General features: G+C 43.7%; 2 protein-coding genes across 4 annotated transcripts in view; both read right to left on the reverse strand.

Moving 5' to 3' along the window:
* GMDS (GDP-mannose 4,6-dehydratase) overlaps positions 1-8,576 on the reverse strand; it is a 1,107,103-nt gene extending 1,098,527 nt beyond the window's left edge. Inside the window, exon 1 of the mRNA XM_050787265.1 lies at positions 8,573-8,576. The gene's annotated coding sequence lies outside the window, so the exon portion shown is untranslated. The remainder of the gene's footprint in view (positions 1-8,572) is intronic.
* Positions 1-17,782, reverse strand: part of MYLK4 (myosin light chain kinase family member 4) — a 106,973-nt gene that overhangs the window by 52,059 nt on the left and 37,132 nt on the right. The gene's annotated exons all lie outside the window — the stretch shown is intronic.

Consider the following 17,782-nt stretch of genomic DNA (forward strand, 5'->3'; position numbering starts at 1 on the left):
CTACTTGGGAGGCTGAGGAGAATCACTTGAACTGGGGAGGCGGAGGTTGCGGTGAGCCGAGATCCTGCCATTACACTCCAGCCTGGGCAACAAGAGCGAAACTCGGTCTAAAAAAAAAAAAAAAAAAAAAAAAATATTGGGTACAGAGTTGCGGTTTTCTAAGAAGAAAAGAGTTCTGGAGATGGATGATGGTGATGGCTGCACAAAAATGTGAATGTACTTAACATCACTGAATTGGACACTTCATGGTTAAAATGGTATTTTATGTTACGTGTCTTTTACCATAATTTTTTTAAAGTCATAAAAGCCAATTTCATCTACGTTGCTATTTGGAACCTTTCTGAGAAGAAAATCGGCTGATCCAAACAATGTTGGACAGAGAACAGTGTGGTGTTAAGATTTACCTGTTGTATGAGCAAGAGATTTTTCTCTCCTGTCCAAGTACAGGAGGCTTGCTGGATCTAGGGGAAAAGAGCAGCTCCCTACAAGGCATCTAAATCAAAGTTGACTTCCAAGAATGAGCTAGTTCTGCTTCAAGTGTCTGGCTTACAGGTGAGGGTCAAAACCACTAGCAAACATGCTAGTCTCAGATTCACGAATGCAGAAATTCTCGCTGTCTCCCCATTTCTGAGAGAGGGGCCTATTTGTAGCATATGGAATATGAAAGGGTTTTCCCTGCCAGAGGAGATGAAATGTTTGCACAGTCAAATAACTCAGAACACGTGTGAAACTCCAGGCCCTTGGAAAGTCCAAGATTTATGGGACCTGTTCCGTGCTAGCCAGGATTCCATGGTTCCTTGTGCACCGCCACCACCCAGGCTACCACAACTGTTGCCCCAGGGATTCCAGAGCCTTTGCACTCTGGTCAAAGCTCTCTGCTGCCTTAAACTCTAGTAAATGTTTCTTTGTAAATACAGAATAACAGAAACTACAGGAAGAATCCTTCAGTGATTCTGAACATTGTGGACAAGCACATTGGTTACGACAGATAATCATCTCTGTTTCCTAATTTCATTCCCTCATCACCAAAGGATTTGAGGTTACTACCACATGGGCAGAACAACTATTTTTATGGACATAAAATCAAAGGAATTTTCAAGTATCATAGTTAACCAAAACATCATAAATCGCCCCTTCATTGGGTTTTCACTTTGTCATAAGTTGAAAATGATCTTTATACCTGTATTATTAGCTAGGAGCAGAATGTGTTTAAGTGTGATCCTGTTTGGTTCAATCCTTTAAGGAAAATAAGTATATGCTGGTGTGTGCATTAAAACGTATCAAAGCAATCACAAGAAGCTATTGACTGTGTTTGTTATGCAGATAGAAACTTAAATCGGGGGCATAGAGTACTCCATGTCAGCATTTTCTGTAGTTTGAATTTGTTACCGCGTGCTAGTATGTGGTATTCATTCATTCATTCATTCATTCATTCATTCAAGATAAAACCTGGCTGTGCTCAGAGGAGTAAGACAGAGCCCTGGCAGAAAATTCCTTATCACCTAGTAGGGGAAACTGATCCACACATTATTAGTTACCATGTGTGTACTGTAATTGGTCAAGAACCTAAGTTCAAATCCTGACTTGGCAATTTCTTAGCCATGTGATCTTGTATAAGCGATACCTTTCTGTACCTCAATTTTCATCTGTAAAAGGAGTATAGTAGTTCCCATCTGCTAGAGTTTTTATGAACATAAAATGAATGAATGTATGTAAAGCAGTTAGGATGTGCTGGGAACACAGTGAGCTCTCAATTATGCCTGCGGTTACTATAGTAAAGATATGAGACAGGCATCACACCCAATAGAAGAGCGATTATCTTCTGTCTGGGCCCCAGGGTATCAAGGCTGTAAAGTGGAGATGCTGCTTGAGCTAGGCCTGCATGGAGAAGCGGTGTTCTACCAGGTAAGAGGAGGGAAAGGGCATTTCAACAGAAGGGGGCAGCATGAGCAGAGGCAGGTTGGTACGACTGCCTGGTTAGCAGCCAACGCAGGCAAGGTGAACTCCTGAACTTGCCTTCCAGGAGTGTCTCAAGGAAATGAGAAAGAAAGAGCAGCTTTGTTCGTTTTGAAAGTCCAGTACGTAATTTGTGTAAAGTCTGACCCTTCCTACGGCATTTCAGACTCACTTGTTAAATTTTCTTTTTACGGTCTTCTTGGTAGAAGTTCACACCTGATCAAACATCTCTAAATGAGCTAGTATAAAAAATGAAAATCCTGAAATATAAAGCAGATCCCTAAGCAGACCTCCAGAGCAGACATGCAGAATGGAGCAGGCCTCACACCTCTCGAAATCCAATTGACACCTGCTTCTGGGGCTGGGAATGTACAATACGGCTGTTGGGCATTGGGCGATCCAGTTCAGCACCCACTAAGTGGGGCTGGTCCTGCAGGTCACACTTCCCTGGCTCTCCCCAGATCTGGCATTAGACTATAACCTTGGGCTTCTCAACTTAAGGGCACACTGAGTAAACATCTACATGTTTGAGATAGTGCACTAAGATGCCCTCATCCAATCCTCAGCAGAAATTGTGGGTAGACATTATTTTTCCATTTTATAGGAGAAAAACTGGGCCTCTGAGAAGTCAAAAAAATTTGCCTGAGTTCCTGATAATAGTTCAGGATTTAGATCCATGTCTTCCAACTGCACATTTAGTGCTCTTCTCACTGCTACATGCTGTCTCCTCTGAGAATTGCCTTAAACTTAGCACCCCAGGATGTCGGCTTCATAGAATCATTGTGTGAGAGATACAAGAAATCCTAGACATCGGCCGGGTACAGTGGCTCACGCCTGTAATCCCAGCACTTTGGGCAGCTGAGGCAGGTGGATCACCTGAGGTCGGGGGTTTGAGATCAGCCTGACCAACATGGAGAAACCCTGTCTCTACTTAAAATACAAAATTAGCCGGGCATGGTGGCTCATGCCTGTAATCCCAGCTACTCCGGAGGCTGAGGCAGGAGAATCGTTTGAACCTGGGAGGCGGAGATTGCGGTGAGCCGAGATCACACCATTGCACTCCAGTCTGGTCAACAGAGTGAAACTCTGTCTCAAAAAAAAAAAGAAAAGAAAAGAAAAGGAAATCCTAGACATCCAGTGCTGCAGTCTCCAAACCTACACCAAGAATCCCCACCATGCCCATGATTCCAGATGCACTCCCAGCATTGTCTGCAGACTGAGTGAGTCATAGATTGCTAGTAGTCTATCCAATATCCTTCTCCATTCTTCTATCCTAACAGATACCTGGATAATGTGCTCTCCTAAAAAACTACATCCTTTAGCCCCTTTTGAATAAGGGGTAGTCACTGGTAAATAAGCATAAAAAACATAAAAACCTTTCAAGGAAAACTCTTTGCCCTTCCACCATCCTTCCTTCTTCAAGCTGCAGGAAAAGCAGATATGGTAGGAGCTCCAGCAGCCCCTTTGGGACCATGAAGAAAAGGTCAGAGAATTTCAGAGACCTTGGCTGTAAACCACCTCTGGACTTCTTTATTGTGAGGGCTGATATCTTTATGTATAATATTTAATCCACCATGCATAGAGCTCTATTTCTAGAAGCTGCATACAATTTCTAACTAAATATTAGCACTACTGAATGTATTACCATTGTTTGGATGTTTGTTTATACTGGTGTGGTTAGTAAGAATCAAATTTATTCAAAAGAACAACTGAATAAAAATAGCTACTAGTCGTGTATTTTCTCAACAGGAAATAACAAAAGTACAGCTGCTATGATAAGGAAGTCTGTGAATGTTTTTCTTTTACATTAAGAACGCCTTTTGATATGGCTAGAAGTCATGAACCTCCTTTGATCCACAAAGTAACTTTCTAAGGCCAGTTACCTGAACTCACGATGTGGTCCTCTTTCCACCATCCCACTGACGTCATTTTGGACTGTTCTTGCAGACAGACCGTATTAGCAAGGAAATACAGGGCGCTCATTTTGAACAAAAGTCCTAGGGCTTCTTAGGGAAAGCTAGAACTCTCTACAAAAGGCTCTTCAAAGGGCAGGACGTGCAGCTAAATCTTGAGTTACGTTCTTGAATCACATCCACCCACATACAAGAAAACACACTCCAGTCAGCTTCACTCATAAAGACCAGTACATCGAATTTTTATCAGTGAGAAAGGCGGGGAGGGGAGGAGGACCAGACCAATGGTATTAAAAAGAAATAAACCAGCAGTAATTCTGTAAACTAGAAGGATGAGGCATAATCTGCCCACGACATGCACACAAACACCTCATGTTTTATAATAGTTCTTGAAAGAGTCCAAAGAGGGCCACCCTTTCACAGGTAGAATTATGAGTTTGAAAGCAGCTAAATACAGTAACTTCCTACCCAGCTACAGAAGTGCCTGTACCAAATAATTTATTATTAACTATCTGTGAAAATGTGTGGCATTTTATAGCCCTTAAATTTTTGCCTCTGTTTGGTGATTTATTAATTATAAATGGCATGTTATATCTCACAGTTTGTCTTTCTGTTATATTCATTAGTGTAAACCCTCAACAATTCCAACTTCGGGTAGATTACAAGTTCATTTTTTAAAAAAGTATGAAATTTATTTAAAAAGAAGCACAAATTGTATTCCAGGCCTATAAATTCAGTGACACAAATTAATAGCTAACAAAGTGAGGCTCAAGTGTGTGCCATATCAGAATTCACATCAACAAGCAGCATTTGTCATCAGAAAAATTACTCTGGGCTGGATGTGGTGCTTCACGCCTGTAATCCCAACACTTTGGGAGGCTGAGGCAGGCGGATCACCTGAGGTCAGGAGTTCAAGACCAGCCTGACCAGCCTGTCCAACATGGCGAAACCCCATGTTTACTAAAAATACAAAAATCAGTCCTATTCCCAGAGATTATAATTTAATTGACCTGATCTTTAGAATTTTTAAAGATTTCCCAGGTGATTCTAATACACACACAAGTTTAGGGACCACTGTCCTAACATTTTTTTAAAAAAAGCAGAGACTAGGCTGGGCACGGTGGCTCACGCCTGTAATCCCAGCACTTTGGGAGGCCGAGACGGGTGGATCACGAGGTCAGGAGATCGAGACCATCCTGGCCAACATGGTGAAATCCCATCTCTACTAAAATACAAAAAATTAGCCAGGCATGGTGGTGGGCACCTGTAGTCCCAGCTACTCAGGAGGCTGAGGCAGGAGAATCGCTTGAACCCCGGAGGCAGAGCTTGTAGTGAGCCGAGATCGTACCACTGTGCTCCAGCCCGGGCAACAGAGCGAGACTCCATCTCAACAACAACAACAAAAGAAAAAAAAAAGAAAGCAGAGACTAAAACTAATGAAACAAAGCAAGTTGGAGACAACAGAGATTACGCAGGGAAATGAGAACTTTAAAAGTTACTCGTTGATATTAGGCTAGTGCAAAGGAAATTGCAGTTTTTGCCATTAAAAGTAATGCAAAAACTGCAGTTACCTTTGCGCCAACCTAATATCTTCAGGGAAATAAGAAAATGTATTAAATCTACATCACAAGAATAGGATTCGTGTAAAGAAGCATTCAGAGAATAAAAAGAAATTATTGGAAATTAAGACTATGATAGTAGATAAGAAAATTTAAAGAAAGTTTCCACAATGGGATAAAGAAGTCTCCCTGAAAGCAGAGCCACTGGATATAGAGAAGAAAAATAAAAGCAAAAGGACAGGAAACGTAAAGGACTAGACTAGGAGATCTAACATCCAAATATTAATAACAGGAGTTCCAGAACAAGAATAAGAGAATGTGGGCTGGGCGTGGTGGCTCACACCTGTAATCCCAGCACTTTGGGAGGCTGAGGTGTGTGGATCACGAGGTCAGGAATTCAAGACCAGCCTGGTCAACATGGTGAAACCCCATCACTACTAAAAATACAATAATTAGCCAGGCGTGGTGGTGAATGCCTGTAGTCCCAGCTACTTGTAAGGCTGAGGTGAGAGAATCGCTTGAACCTGAGAGGTGGAGATGGCAGTGAGCTGAGATCACGCCACTGCACTCCAGCCTGGGTGACACAGCAAGACTCTGTCTCAAAAATAAATACATAAATACATAAACAATAAGGGAACATGAAACTATCCAAGAAAGGTTCCCAGACTGAAGGATGTGAGCACCCAGCAAATGTCCAGCACAATGGATGAAACACTCATACAAAGCCTATCACTGTGAGATTTCAGAAAATCCAGATGTTGTGAAGCTGTATTCTGGGTACGTGACCTCAAAGTGAGTTGCAGAACACAGTGACTGGGAGACCAAGGTAACTGTTGCTGCCAGGAATATCTGGCCCTGCTTTAGAAGTGTTGACCAGATTGTAGGGGATCCAATTTCTTTAAGTAGAAAGTAAATAGATTAAGAAAGCAACTGGATGGTTTAACACACCATCTGTGACTTTTATTTTCTTTCCCTTTTCTTTTTGTGGTATTAAAGGTTAGAGAGGCGTGCATCGCAAGCTCGGAGATCTACCCTTTCTTCCTGCTACTCAAGCCGGCCTCAGATGTAAGTTCCTCCTGAATAAACCTTTGACTACCTACCAACCTCGAGTGGTTTTGCCCCTTTCTTCAGTCTGAACTTCTCTCCACTTATGGACAGTGGTCTTGGTTCTGGCAGAAACTTTTCCCAACACAAGGACAAATAGAAGGTTTCCCAAATTAGCTTGCAGTGAGCTGAGATCTGGCCACTGCACTCCAGCCTGGGTGACAGTGCGAGACTCCGTCTCAAAAAAAAAAAAAAAAAAAAAAGAAGGTTTCCCAAATTGCTAGAGAGAGAAAATATAGGCCACATACATAAGATCAGGATTCTGAACGTATTTGGACTTCTCAACAGCTGCGTGAAAGCTAGAAGACAATGGAAAACAAAGTCAAACTATCAATGTGTGCATGTAAAATTAAGACACTTTCAGAAATGTAAGGTCTCAAAAATATACAACCCTCCATCATTCTCAGAAAACTACTGGAAGATATATTACATCTAAACAGGGAGTAAAATAAGAAAGGAAAGCAAAAGATATCTAACATAAAGAGCATAAAGAGACAGGGTCTTTCCAGACTGTTGGAGAGTTGAAATCCTCAGGTACCAGCTGTGCTTCAGACTTAGAGGGCAACTACAGTAGAACAGAATAAAGCCCATATTGGTTAGAAGTCTCTTGGGGGAAATTTCTTCAAGAATATAAAATTGATAGAATATTTAATAAATCTGAAGGTACATAGAAAGGATTTTGACAATTAGTATATAGTGTGGTTTAGAGTTGGAGATGTGTTTTTCAAAAACAAGCAAGTTTTTAAAAATCAAGGCAATCAATAACTCCAGGGAAAAGAAAAAGCTGAGCAGGAAATAAAAATTTATAGTAGCACTCTACATAGCTTTCAGCCATGAATAATAACATTTTCAAAATCACAATCATTGAAGCACTTTTTATTTAACCAAAAATTATAATATAACTATGTTGAGAAAATGAGGGCAAGAAGTAGGACATAAAAGGGGTGTGTGTGTGTGTGTGTGTGTGTGTGTGTGTGTGTGTTGAAGTTGAAGGTGGAAAACAGAAGAGACCTAATCCTCATCTTCCACTCTACAGAAGTCAATTTTTAAAACCCAAATATGAAAAGAAAAATGAACATATGCATATTATTTAGACACATGGAGGTAAATAACAAAAGAATCAGATAAAGGAAATGAACATGTTTACCTCTGGTGAGGGAGAATGGGGACAGAAGGGGTAGGAACTGCTGTGTCTTAGCAAAGTCTTTGAAAACATTATGACTCTTCAAATTATGTAAATGCATAATGAATATAAAAATAGAAAGATTTTTATGTAAAAATATTTTATACATCCTATAATGTTTTATGAATGAATTGCCCCAATTCTTAGCATGACAATTTGAGAACCTATTGTATCACCTTCATATGCATTTTTTCAATAATATACCAGTTTCTCATATTTTTGCTTCTTTACGTTTTTTTAAAAAGCTGAGTCTGGGCATGGTGGCTCACACCTTCAATCCCAGCACTTTGGGAGGCTGAGGGGGGAGGATTGCATGAGCTCAGGAAATCAAGACCAGCCTGAGCAACATAGTGAGATCCCATCTCTACAAAAATTCAAAAAAAATTAGCTGGGCATGGTAGCACATGCCTGTACTCCCAGCTACTCAGGAGGCTGAGGTGCAGTGATCACTTGAGCCTGCGAAGTCAAGGCTGCAGTGAGCTGAGGTCCTGCCACTGCACTCCAGCCTGGGTGACAGAGTCAGACCCTATCTCAAAAATAAAGAAAAGAAAAAGCTATGTGAATGCTGATAATTATTAAGATAATTCAGTGAGGTTCTAACTGAAAACTTTCTGTTCTCCATACTTGTGAAACATGGGGAAGAATTTATTTTCAAGCTCTAATTTGAAACAAATTTGCTGAAGCAATTGAGCATTCAAATATTGGGGAATAAAACAGATGCAAAGATTTCTCAAAAAAACTGCTGACCTCCCTCACACTGAGTTAGCTTGAGGTTCTCTCGCCCTCACTGGCACCCCAGGGTCTGCATTTGTTCTTTCACTTAGAATCAATTTTCCATATTTCCTCTTCACTCATGGCCCCATCAGAGCACCTCGTAAACTTACAGTTTTGGCTTTTTGCATCCTCAATAAGAGCTCAGGTGGAAGTGGTCGGGTTGTGGGTAGCTCTGGCTCCAGTCATCTCTGGCGAGACAGACGCCCTAGGCTGGCAGCACTCATAGAAGCCCCACTATTTCTGGGATCTAAGACAACTTGGTTATCTTCTACGCAGTTACTTTGTCAGTTTCTGATGCCCTTCACACTGGCTTTGTTGACTGATTATTTTATTATTATTATTATTATTATTATTATTATTATTATTGAGACAGGGTCTCTCTCTGTCGCCCAGACTGGAGTGCAGTGGCGTGATCTCAGCTCACGGCAACCTCCGCCTCCCAGGCTCAAGTGATTCTCCTGCCTCAGCCTCCTGAGTAGCTGGGATTACGTGCCATTACCACTGGGCTAATTTTTGTATTTTCAGTAGAGATGGGGTTTCACCATGTTGACCAGGCTGGTCTTGAACTCCCGACCTCAAATGATCCACCTACCTTAGCCTTCCAAAGTGCTGTGATTGCAGGCATGAGGCACCATGCCTGGCTGACTGATTATTTTAAAGATGATCTTGTTTTCCTTCCCTTACCCAGCGTCTGCTACAGATGGGCGATACACATAGAGGACTTTCCAGTGACTGCTTAGTCATTGTCACCAAAAACCCATGTCTCCCAATGTTCCTGCTCCTGAGGTTCCAAAAAGGAGTTGTCCTGGATAGGGGCACGTTAAGAAGTCCCAGAGGGTTCAGATCTATAGGAGCTATGAAAGGGGTCCTCCAACTGGATCCAGTTGGGGAGAAATCAATCACTAATGCAGGGAGAAAGGTGTATAGGGACCTTTCGTCACTTAGTGCTGGAGAAACGAAGTGTGAAGGGTCAGTAGAAGCCAAAAGGGAAATCATGGAGGGAAGAATAAAGCTTTTTACTCCCAAGTTAAAATCACACAACGGAAATCCATCCTTTAGACTTCTGTGGTCAGTTGCTAAAAAGTCCAAGACATTTGAGCCTACTCCAAAGTGCATTTCTTGCAGGATATTTTGAGGGAATTCATTTTGTAATGATGGGGTGAACAAAGAGCCCAGCCTGGTCTGTCTTTGAATATTGGACACAGCACAGCAACACACAAATAGAAAATTAGCAAATGTCTTGATGATTAAGATCATGTGACAAGGAGACCTCATATTCTATTAATTCAAGAAGCACAATTTTCTAAGTTAAAGCCCGTCACACAACCGAAGCATAGTAAAACTATATATAATTAAGAATAGGCTGGGCATTTTGGGAGGCCAAGGGGGACGGATCACCTGAGGTCAGGAGTGCAAGACCATCCTGGCCAACGTGATGAAACTCCATCTCTACTAAAAATAGAAAAATTAGCTGGGTGTGGTGGCACACACCTGTAATCCCAGCTGCTCGGGAGGCTCAGGCAGAAGAATCACTTTAACCTGGGAGGTGGAGGTTGCAGTGAGCCAAGATGGCCCCGCTGCACTCCAGCCTGGGCAGCAGAGTGAGAATCTGCCTCAAAAACAAACAAACAAAAAAAGAATATGGGGCTAGGCATGGTGGCTCATGCCTATAATCCCAGCACTTTGGGAGGCTAAATTGAGAGGATTGCTTGAGGCGAGGATTTCAAGACCAACCTGGGCAAGATAGGGAGACTCCATCTCCACAAAAAGAATTAAAACAATTATTCAGGCATGGCGTGGTGATACACACCTATAGTCCGAGCTACTTGAGAGGCCAAGGTAGGAGGATTGCTGGAGCTCAGAAGTTTAAGGCTGCAATGAACTATGATTGCAATGATTGCACTACTGCACTCCAGCCTGGGTGACACAGTAAGGCCCCATCTCAAGAAAGAAAGGAAGAAAGAGAGGGGGAGAGAGAGAAGAGAAAGAAAGAAAAGGAAGGAAGGAAGGAAGGAAGGAAGGAAGGAAGGAAGGAAGGAAGGAAGGAAGGAAGGAAGGAAGGAAGGAAGGAGGGAAGGAAGGAAGGAAAGAAAGAGGGAAGGAAGGAAGGAAGGAGAAAGAGAGAGAAAGGAAGAACATTTTTAAAAAGAATATGCTGTAGATAAGTAGAATGTAAAGCTTATCTTTTAACTATTGATAGGCAGAGCACTTCTTGAAATCATGTGTTCTGGGAGAATATGCATCAGAACTCAAAGTACATCCGAATTTAACATTTTTAAAAATCAAAGAATCCTGCAGTTTGGAGGGACAAGTGAGTGCATCTCACTCAGCCTTCTGTGATATTAATAACATACCTGACAACTGATCATCCAGCCACGAGCTCTCTGTTTCATAAGGCGTTCTAGCACGGAACGAGCTCAGTGTCTGGAAGGTCTATTTTTATATAACAAGGTGAGTAAGAAAACCCTGGTCTCTTATCTTAAGACAGACTTTAAGGGGGTTTTCCAAGGAGTAAGCAGTGGCCAGTAAGCGCTAAGTCGTCCCTTTCTCTGGCCAACTTCTCTCGTTATCAGTTGCAAACATCTCATGGAGTTAAGGCATTAAAAAGACTGAAATAATCTACATATCCAGTATGTTTGGAAAACATATGCTGTTATTAAAGTCCAAAGATTATCTTGAGACTCTCTAACAGCAAAATCACAAAAAAGGAAAATGTTTTGGGTTATAGACCGATGCAATAAAAAGCAGAAAGATGTAGTAGGTGAGAGGAGAGAAGGAGCCCAGGGCCAGCAGAGCAGCAGCCATCTTGCCAGGAAGTAGCTTTAGGTGTTTTTGGACTGTTAGGCGAGTAGCTGGCCTGAAACCAGATCTCAGCGTTCAGGTGCTGCTTCCGTAAATTGCATCCTTCCAGTCATTGAGAAAATTACCCACTCCAACTTAGAGGAGACAAAAGCCATGCCCAGAGTTGTTAGGTCCTTACCAAATATGAGAAGGCAAAGTGAGAAGCCAGAGTGGCTCAAAGGAACCCCAAACTAAAGTGGCTTCCACATCCTTAGCTGTGCCTAGAATTTTTTTTTTTTTTTTTTTGAGACGGAGTTTCACTCTTGTTGCCCAGGCTAGAGTACAATGGTGTGATCTTGGCTCACTGCAACCTCCGCCTCCTGGGTTCCAGCAATTCTCCTGCCTCAGCCTCCTGAGTAGCTGGGATTATAGGCATCTGCCACCATGCCAGGCTAATTTTTGTATTTTTAGTAGAGACGAGGTTTCACCATGTTGGCCAGGCTGGTCTTGAACTTCTGACCTCAGGTGATCCACCACCTCGGCCTCCCAAAGTGCTGGGATTACAGGCGTGAGCCACCGCGCCCGGGTACCTACTATGTAATTAACTAAAGGATTGCCTGGGCTAAAACAAATTTCTGTGTAAATATCTTAAAACTGTATCATTATCTCACAGCAGAAGAAAACGGTTTCGTGACACAAAATACTTTGACATTGTGAACGTGTCAGATTCTGCGATCTGAAAGGTGGCCTTGTTCAGCCCGCTGCGTGGCTTCAGAGATGTGGGCAGGACAGGTGGAACCCAACCTAGAGGATTTGCTCTTTCTGGTCTCACGGTCGCTTTTCACAGATCTTAAAGAAGTGGCTCCATTAACTAAGTCAATCAAAGCCTGCTCCCTTTTAAAGCAAAATGAAGCCACTGCTCAGCCTTAAACATAAAAACCTGGATTCCACTACTCTAAGATTCTGTCCACAAGGAAAGAGAAGACCCTGGAAAGCCCCACAGTGCTGTCAGCGTTACGTGGAAGTTGGGAGAGCTGGAGGAATGCCATGAAAAGGGTTGCCCAGAGCTAGAGGCAGGGGCGCTGAAAAACTCTGCCTTCTTCTCTAGAGTCTCAGGAGGGGCCCCGATCCCTGACCCATGCACAGGTGAGTGGGAAGCCCCCCCAAAGACAGCTGCTTTTCCCAGAAAATGACAGGCAGTGCTTCAAAATTGTAGAGTGCCTACAAACCGCTCGAGGTTGCATTTGGACAGAAGGATCGGAAGTTTTAATTTCATAGGACTGGAACGGGGTTCTAAAATAAAAAGTAATAAGATGGTTCATATCTCATTGTCATCGTTATTATTAATAATGGCTATAATTCACGCCTGTAATCCCAGCACTTTGGGAGGCCGAGGTGGGCAGATCACGAGGTCATGAGTTCAAGATCATCCTGGCCAACATGGTAAAACCCTGTTTCTACTAAAAAGACAAAAATTAGCTGGGTGTGGTGCGCCTGTAATCCCAACTACTCGAGAGGCTGAACCCAGGAGGCAGAGGTTGCAGTGAGCCGAGATCGTGCCACTACACTCTGGAGACAGAGCTAAACTCCGTCTAAAAAAAAAAAAAAGGTAGCCTTTACTGCGGGCTTACAGTAGCCCTGGTACAGCCCTTATGTAGTGCTCACCTCAACCTTGTATGGGCTCCATTTTCCCCCATTCGACACACAATTAAAGGGAGGCACAGAAAGGATAAGTAAGGAGCCCAAGGTCACTGAGGTAGTGAGTAGCAGAGCTGATATCTCTGTTTTCAAACGTGATCCAGGCACCACACTTTGAAAAACGAAGTCCCAGTAAATGGCATCAGACATTGGGCAGAAAATACTGCTGCAGGACTTTGTATTTGTTTCTCCTTATTTGTCTCTAGGTGTTTGTCGTATGCAAGGCACAGGCAGTGCAGGGGAACCTTACTGTTTTCTACGGAATGAGAGGGGTCTGGGTCCTCGTCTCTCTGAAGAAACCACTTTTACGTCCTTTATTTAACTCATCATGTATTGTCTGAAGAGTTTTATTTAAAAAAAAAAAAAAAAACAGTCTGACGATGCCCAGCCCTGGAGAGGTGCGAGCTCCTTTGCCAGGATCTCTGTCCTGCAGCTGACCTGCCTTGGCATCCTCATCTTCTGCCACTTCCTGTTTTACCCCCATGTGCTTGCTGGTCCCCGAATTCTCTTCCATCTGTCTTTGCTCACCCTCCTGGCCCCACGGGCTCCCCAGCCATGCCCAGAGAGGTTGGCACTCCAGCTGAGGCTGCAGCTGGGAAGCCCGTGGGGGCCACAGAATGTGTTTCCCTTCTGTCTTTCTGTCCTGGTTATCACAGTGGCCAAAATTCCACCAACCTGGAAACCAAGCACATTCACATCTGCTGTGACTTGATCTTTCAAACCAATCTGTCAAGCGCCCACCTCCCAATCGCAGGGTCCCTGGCATCTCTTTCTTCTTCCATCCACGCCCACCCCAAGAAGCTACCTCTGCTGCTGACCTCGGAGGAAAGAGAATCTCCATGGTGGATGGCAGATCCTGGCTTGCTATGTCTCTGCCTTCTGTTGCTACCTCCCCATTTTGCTATCATAGGGCTCAGCAACAGAATGGAATCTGCCGGTTGCTATGTGTACACACACGTCATGGTTCAAAGGAGATACCCACTCCCTCCTGGCTCACAATCCACCAACTGTGCTCACGCCTGGGCTCCCAAGGTTCCAGCTCTTTAGCTCACACTCTTGCAAAGCCACAGTTACAACACACACTTCCTGTGCCAGCCCCACTTACAGGCCATGCCCCTATTATCATGCAAATAAAAATACAGGATGCCCAGCAAATTTCACATTTCAGATAAGCAGCAAACAACTTTGGTGTATGTACCAATTATTACAAACTTACACTAAACGTGATCCACCATTATCTGATATTCCAATTTCACCAAGGGTTCCTGTATTTCCCTTAGTTCCCTGACCCCAAACCTTGCCTGCAGCAGGGACCAGGCTCCCTCAAGGAACGTTTCTCTTCAGGCCTCTCGGGATGCTTTCCAGACTGGGGACTTTAGTGGATCCGATGTGTTTTAGTGACTTTGAACCTCACTGGGGAGGGGGTGAAGGCCTCATGCTGTTCTTCTCTAGGAGGTATTTTTCAGCATTTACACACCAAGACCACTGGGAGAGAGGTTTCTGACAATCTACACAGGATCCTGTTAGGACCTATATGAAGGCAGCGGCTTCTGTGATTGTTTTTCATTTACATAAGCAAGAAGGGTGGCTGGAGCAGTCCCTCCCAGCTGGGCCACTGGGCCCAAGGCAACTTCTTCCCTCCATCCAGACAGAAACACAGTTGGCAGTCTTCAAATGCTGGATTTTCTCCCTACAGCACATCGCCTTACTGAAAAACTCACTATACTTCCTTCAAAACTTCGTGATTTGGGGGTCTCCCAGATAAAATGTCAGTGGTTCGACAATCATGAATGGACAGGTAGCTAAGAACAGCGTGCTGGGGAAGTGTTCCAGCAGGCCATCCGCCCGCAGCATGCAGTTCACACCCTCCACGGAGCTGCCCTTCGGGGAGGTGAGGGACTCAAAGCAAGTGTGTGCTCCCTTGGCCAAATCCAAGGAGGGGGAGCGCTGTCAGCTGGCCAAGATGTGAGCCAACAGGGCACGTAGAAGGATATCCCTGTCAATCTGCTGCCCCCGAGGGAGCCCCTCTTTTAATTTTGTGCCTGCTGGCTTGGACGGATCCATTATTCTCGGAGAATTGTTCAGCATAGCCGGAGGAAGGATGCAGAAAACAGGCAAGGGGTTGACTCTGAAAACGGCAGTTTTCCTTCATTGCAACATTGAATGAGGGGCTGTAAGTAGCCACAAGCGCAGGTCCCCGTGTGGTTAAAGGCCCTGGCGTTCACCTAACAGGCGAATTTCCAGGCAACATTCTCTTACTCAGCACTTTTAGTCAAAATAATCAGTCCAGTGTCTGAGGAGGAATGAATAGGGCAGTGTAGGAATCCCCTGTTGCTAATGAAACATTTAAAAATCCAGGACAGTAATGGCCTGTGCTATTTAACACAGAGGAGATGCTTACCACAGCCCCTCCACACCCTGTTTTTTTTCTTATTTGCAAAAGGAAAAAAAAATAGAATTTATTCATCTTAAAAAAATATGAAGTGAAAAATTATCCATTAGCACAGCAAAGACCTATTTCCAGGAAACAAGTTTTAAAAAGAAAATTCTCAACATCCTAAGGTTGAAAGCGGGAGGTGTCATGACTTTGAACGTGAAGGATGAAAGGGCCACTGTGTCCAGGTGCAGTTCAGGCTGGCCTCGTTTCATCTGTTACGGGAGGCTGCTTAAACCCCTGGTTGTAGTCCAAAAATATCCTGGCAGTTAGCATCCTGCATTAAAATTTATAAACCACGAAAGACCTTTTCTTACAGAAAAGCTAATTCAGGCTGGATAGCCTTTTTAAAAAAAGATTTAAAAGGGGTAGTCATCAGAAGAGGTTATATGGAAAACTAGAGGTAAGTAATGCTTTTCACTGCCCCAAAACATACTAAAAATATAGCGACAGTAATTTCAGAAGGAAGGGAAATGGTACCAAGCATAATTTCATTTCTAAGAAGTCCCAGGAATGAATCCTGGAACTGCTAGAATTAACTTTTAGGGGTGACAAAAAATGGTAGGAATATCATCAGGAAATGGGACATGACAAGGGGATGAAAACAGGCTGCACCTTGGTGTCTCAGCTCTGGGGCTGGATGAGAGGCCCCAGTTTCTCTGGACTCTAGGTAGGCAGGTCTGAAACCTGGTCACTGAGCCATGGCCACTGGAGGTGCTTCTCCCTCTGCCTGGCCGCATTCTTTCACCCCGTGCTGAGCCTTTGCTGAGCGCCTCCAATGTGCCCCGGCTTCAGTCCCCGCTATCCTCCAGGTGCAGATGAAACTTCACCTGCTCAGAGATGCCTGCCTTAATCCCTACAGATTAGATAAAATTCCACTGCTCTGGTCTTAACCCTGAGTGCCCTTTTCCACTGCTGAATTCTCTCTAAGATTGGTGGCGGAGGGGACTGTTTCTTTATTCATCATTGTATTCAGCCTCCCTCACTCATCCAGCCCACATCCACCCGTTGGGTGCTTAATGAATGCTGGTAAAATGAAGCAATGCTATTTTCTGTGAGTCCAGTTTTATATGCTTAGGTTATCTTTTATTATAAAAGGACCTGAGATTTGGCTCCAAAGTTAGCATTTTAAGGAGACTGATGAGGAAGAGCAAGTGGCAGCAAGTAGGTGACCATGGCATCATCCTTTGAGCAGTGGGGAGGCCGTCCACAGGCAGTCAGGCTGACCATCTCCAGGGAGCAGAGGGTGCATTCCATTTCTGCACAAACTGAAGTGAGAGGGAGGAAGCCTAAACAGACCTGGAAATTGGCCTGGACCAGCCTGCTCATACAACTGCAAAACGCACCTGGAAGATTATAGCCTCCAAGACCCATGCTGGGCTTTGGCCAGACCTTGTTTTGTTCCTGATTCATGTAATCACATATGCCAGCTTCCAAGAAATGGCAAGTTTCTGGAGTGATGGTAATAATACCATTAATAATGATTTTAGCTACCATTTAGTGAGTGCTGACTTTGTGCCAGGCACAGTCCAAGCATTTTATGCACAATATATATTTACCTGCACAGCAGCCCAGATGAGAACAATAGTGTTAACCCCATATTTCAAATACCCACTCAGCAAGCTGCGGAGATTTACCTAGGTCCAGCACCTCATCATGATGGGCACTGGAAACCCCATTTCTTTGGCCTTGTCTATAGATCCTAGTGGATATCTGAGTACTCAGGAAGTACTCAATAAATCCTCTCAACTTAGCCAGAGCAGGGTAGAACAAGTCCTTGTATTTCTGTTTACAGAAGCTTCCACCTAGGTCTACACACACAGCCACAGAGTCAGCCTGAGTGGATCCTGGGCTGACAGAGTTTATCGGCCAGCTCTGCAGTGGCCCTAGGAACACCACACTGTGTCTATCATGCCAAGTGACCCCTGAGACCCACTGGAGCTGAGAGAGCCTGAGGAGGATGTTAGGTCAACATCCTGGGTGGTGACCCTACATCACAGAGAGTTCGGGCTTCACTCCACCTAGCCCTGGCTGTTCCTTCCAAACATTCTTTCACTCACAACCTTCCTTGACCCTCTGTCCCCATCTGCTCCCTTGATCTATTTGTGGACATGCTTAGAGCTAAATAACACTGGAGTTGGATTTCATTCAATTTCTCAAGTCAATTCAAGGAAGGTTGACTTTATTATAACTATTCAGGCAGAGAATGGCCCTTCTACCTGCTTTCACACAGAACAAAAAATGGTCTCAACTCTTCTTTAAACTGTCAAATTATATCCTTCTTCTTTTTGAATTATTTATAATCTGTTGGTTTTACCTTGCAAAAATGGGCTTTTGCTACTTCAACCACATATTAGGTCTTTTACACAAACTGTAAAAG

Source organism: Macaca thibetana, chromosome 4 (genome assembly GCF_024542745.1).
Source record: "Macaca thibetana thibetana isolate TM-01 chromosome 4, ASM2454274v1, whole genome shotgun sequence".
Taxonomy (NCBI): domain Eukaryota; kingdom Metazoa; phylum Chordata; class Mammalia; order Primates; family Cercopithecidae; genus Macaca; species Macaca thibetana.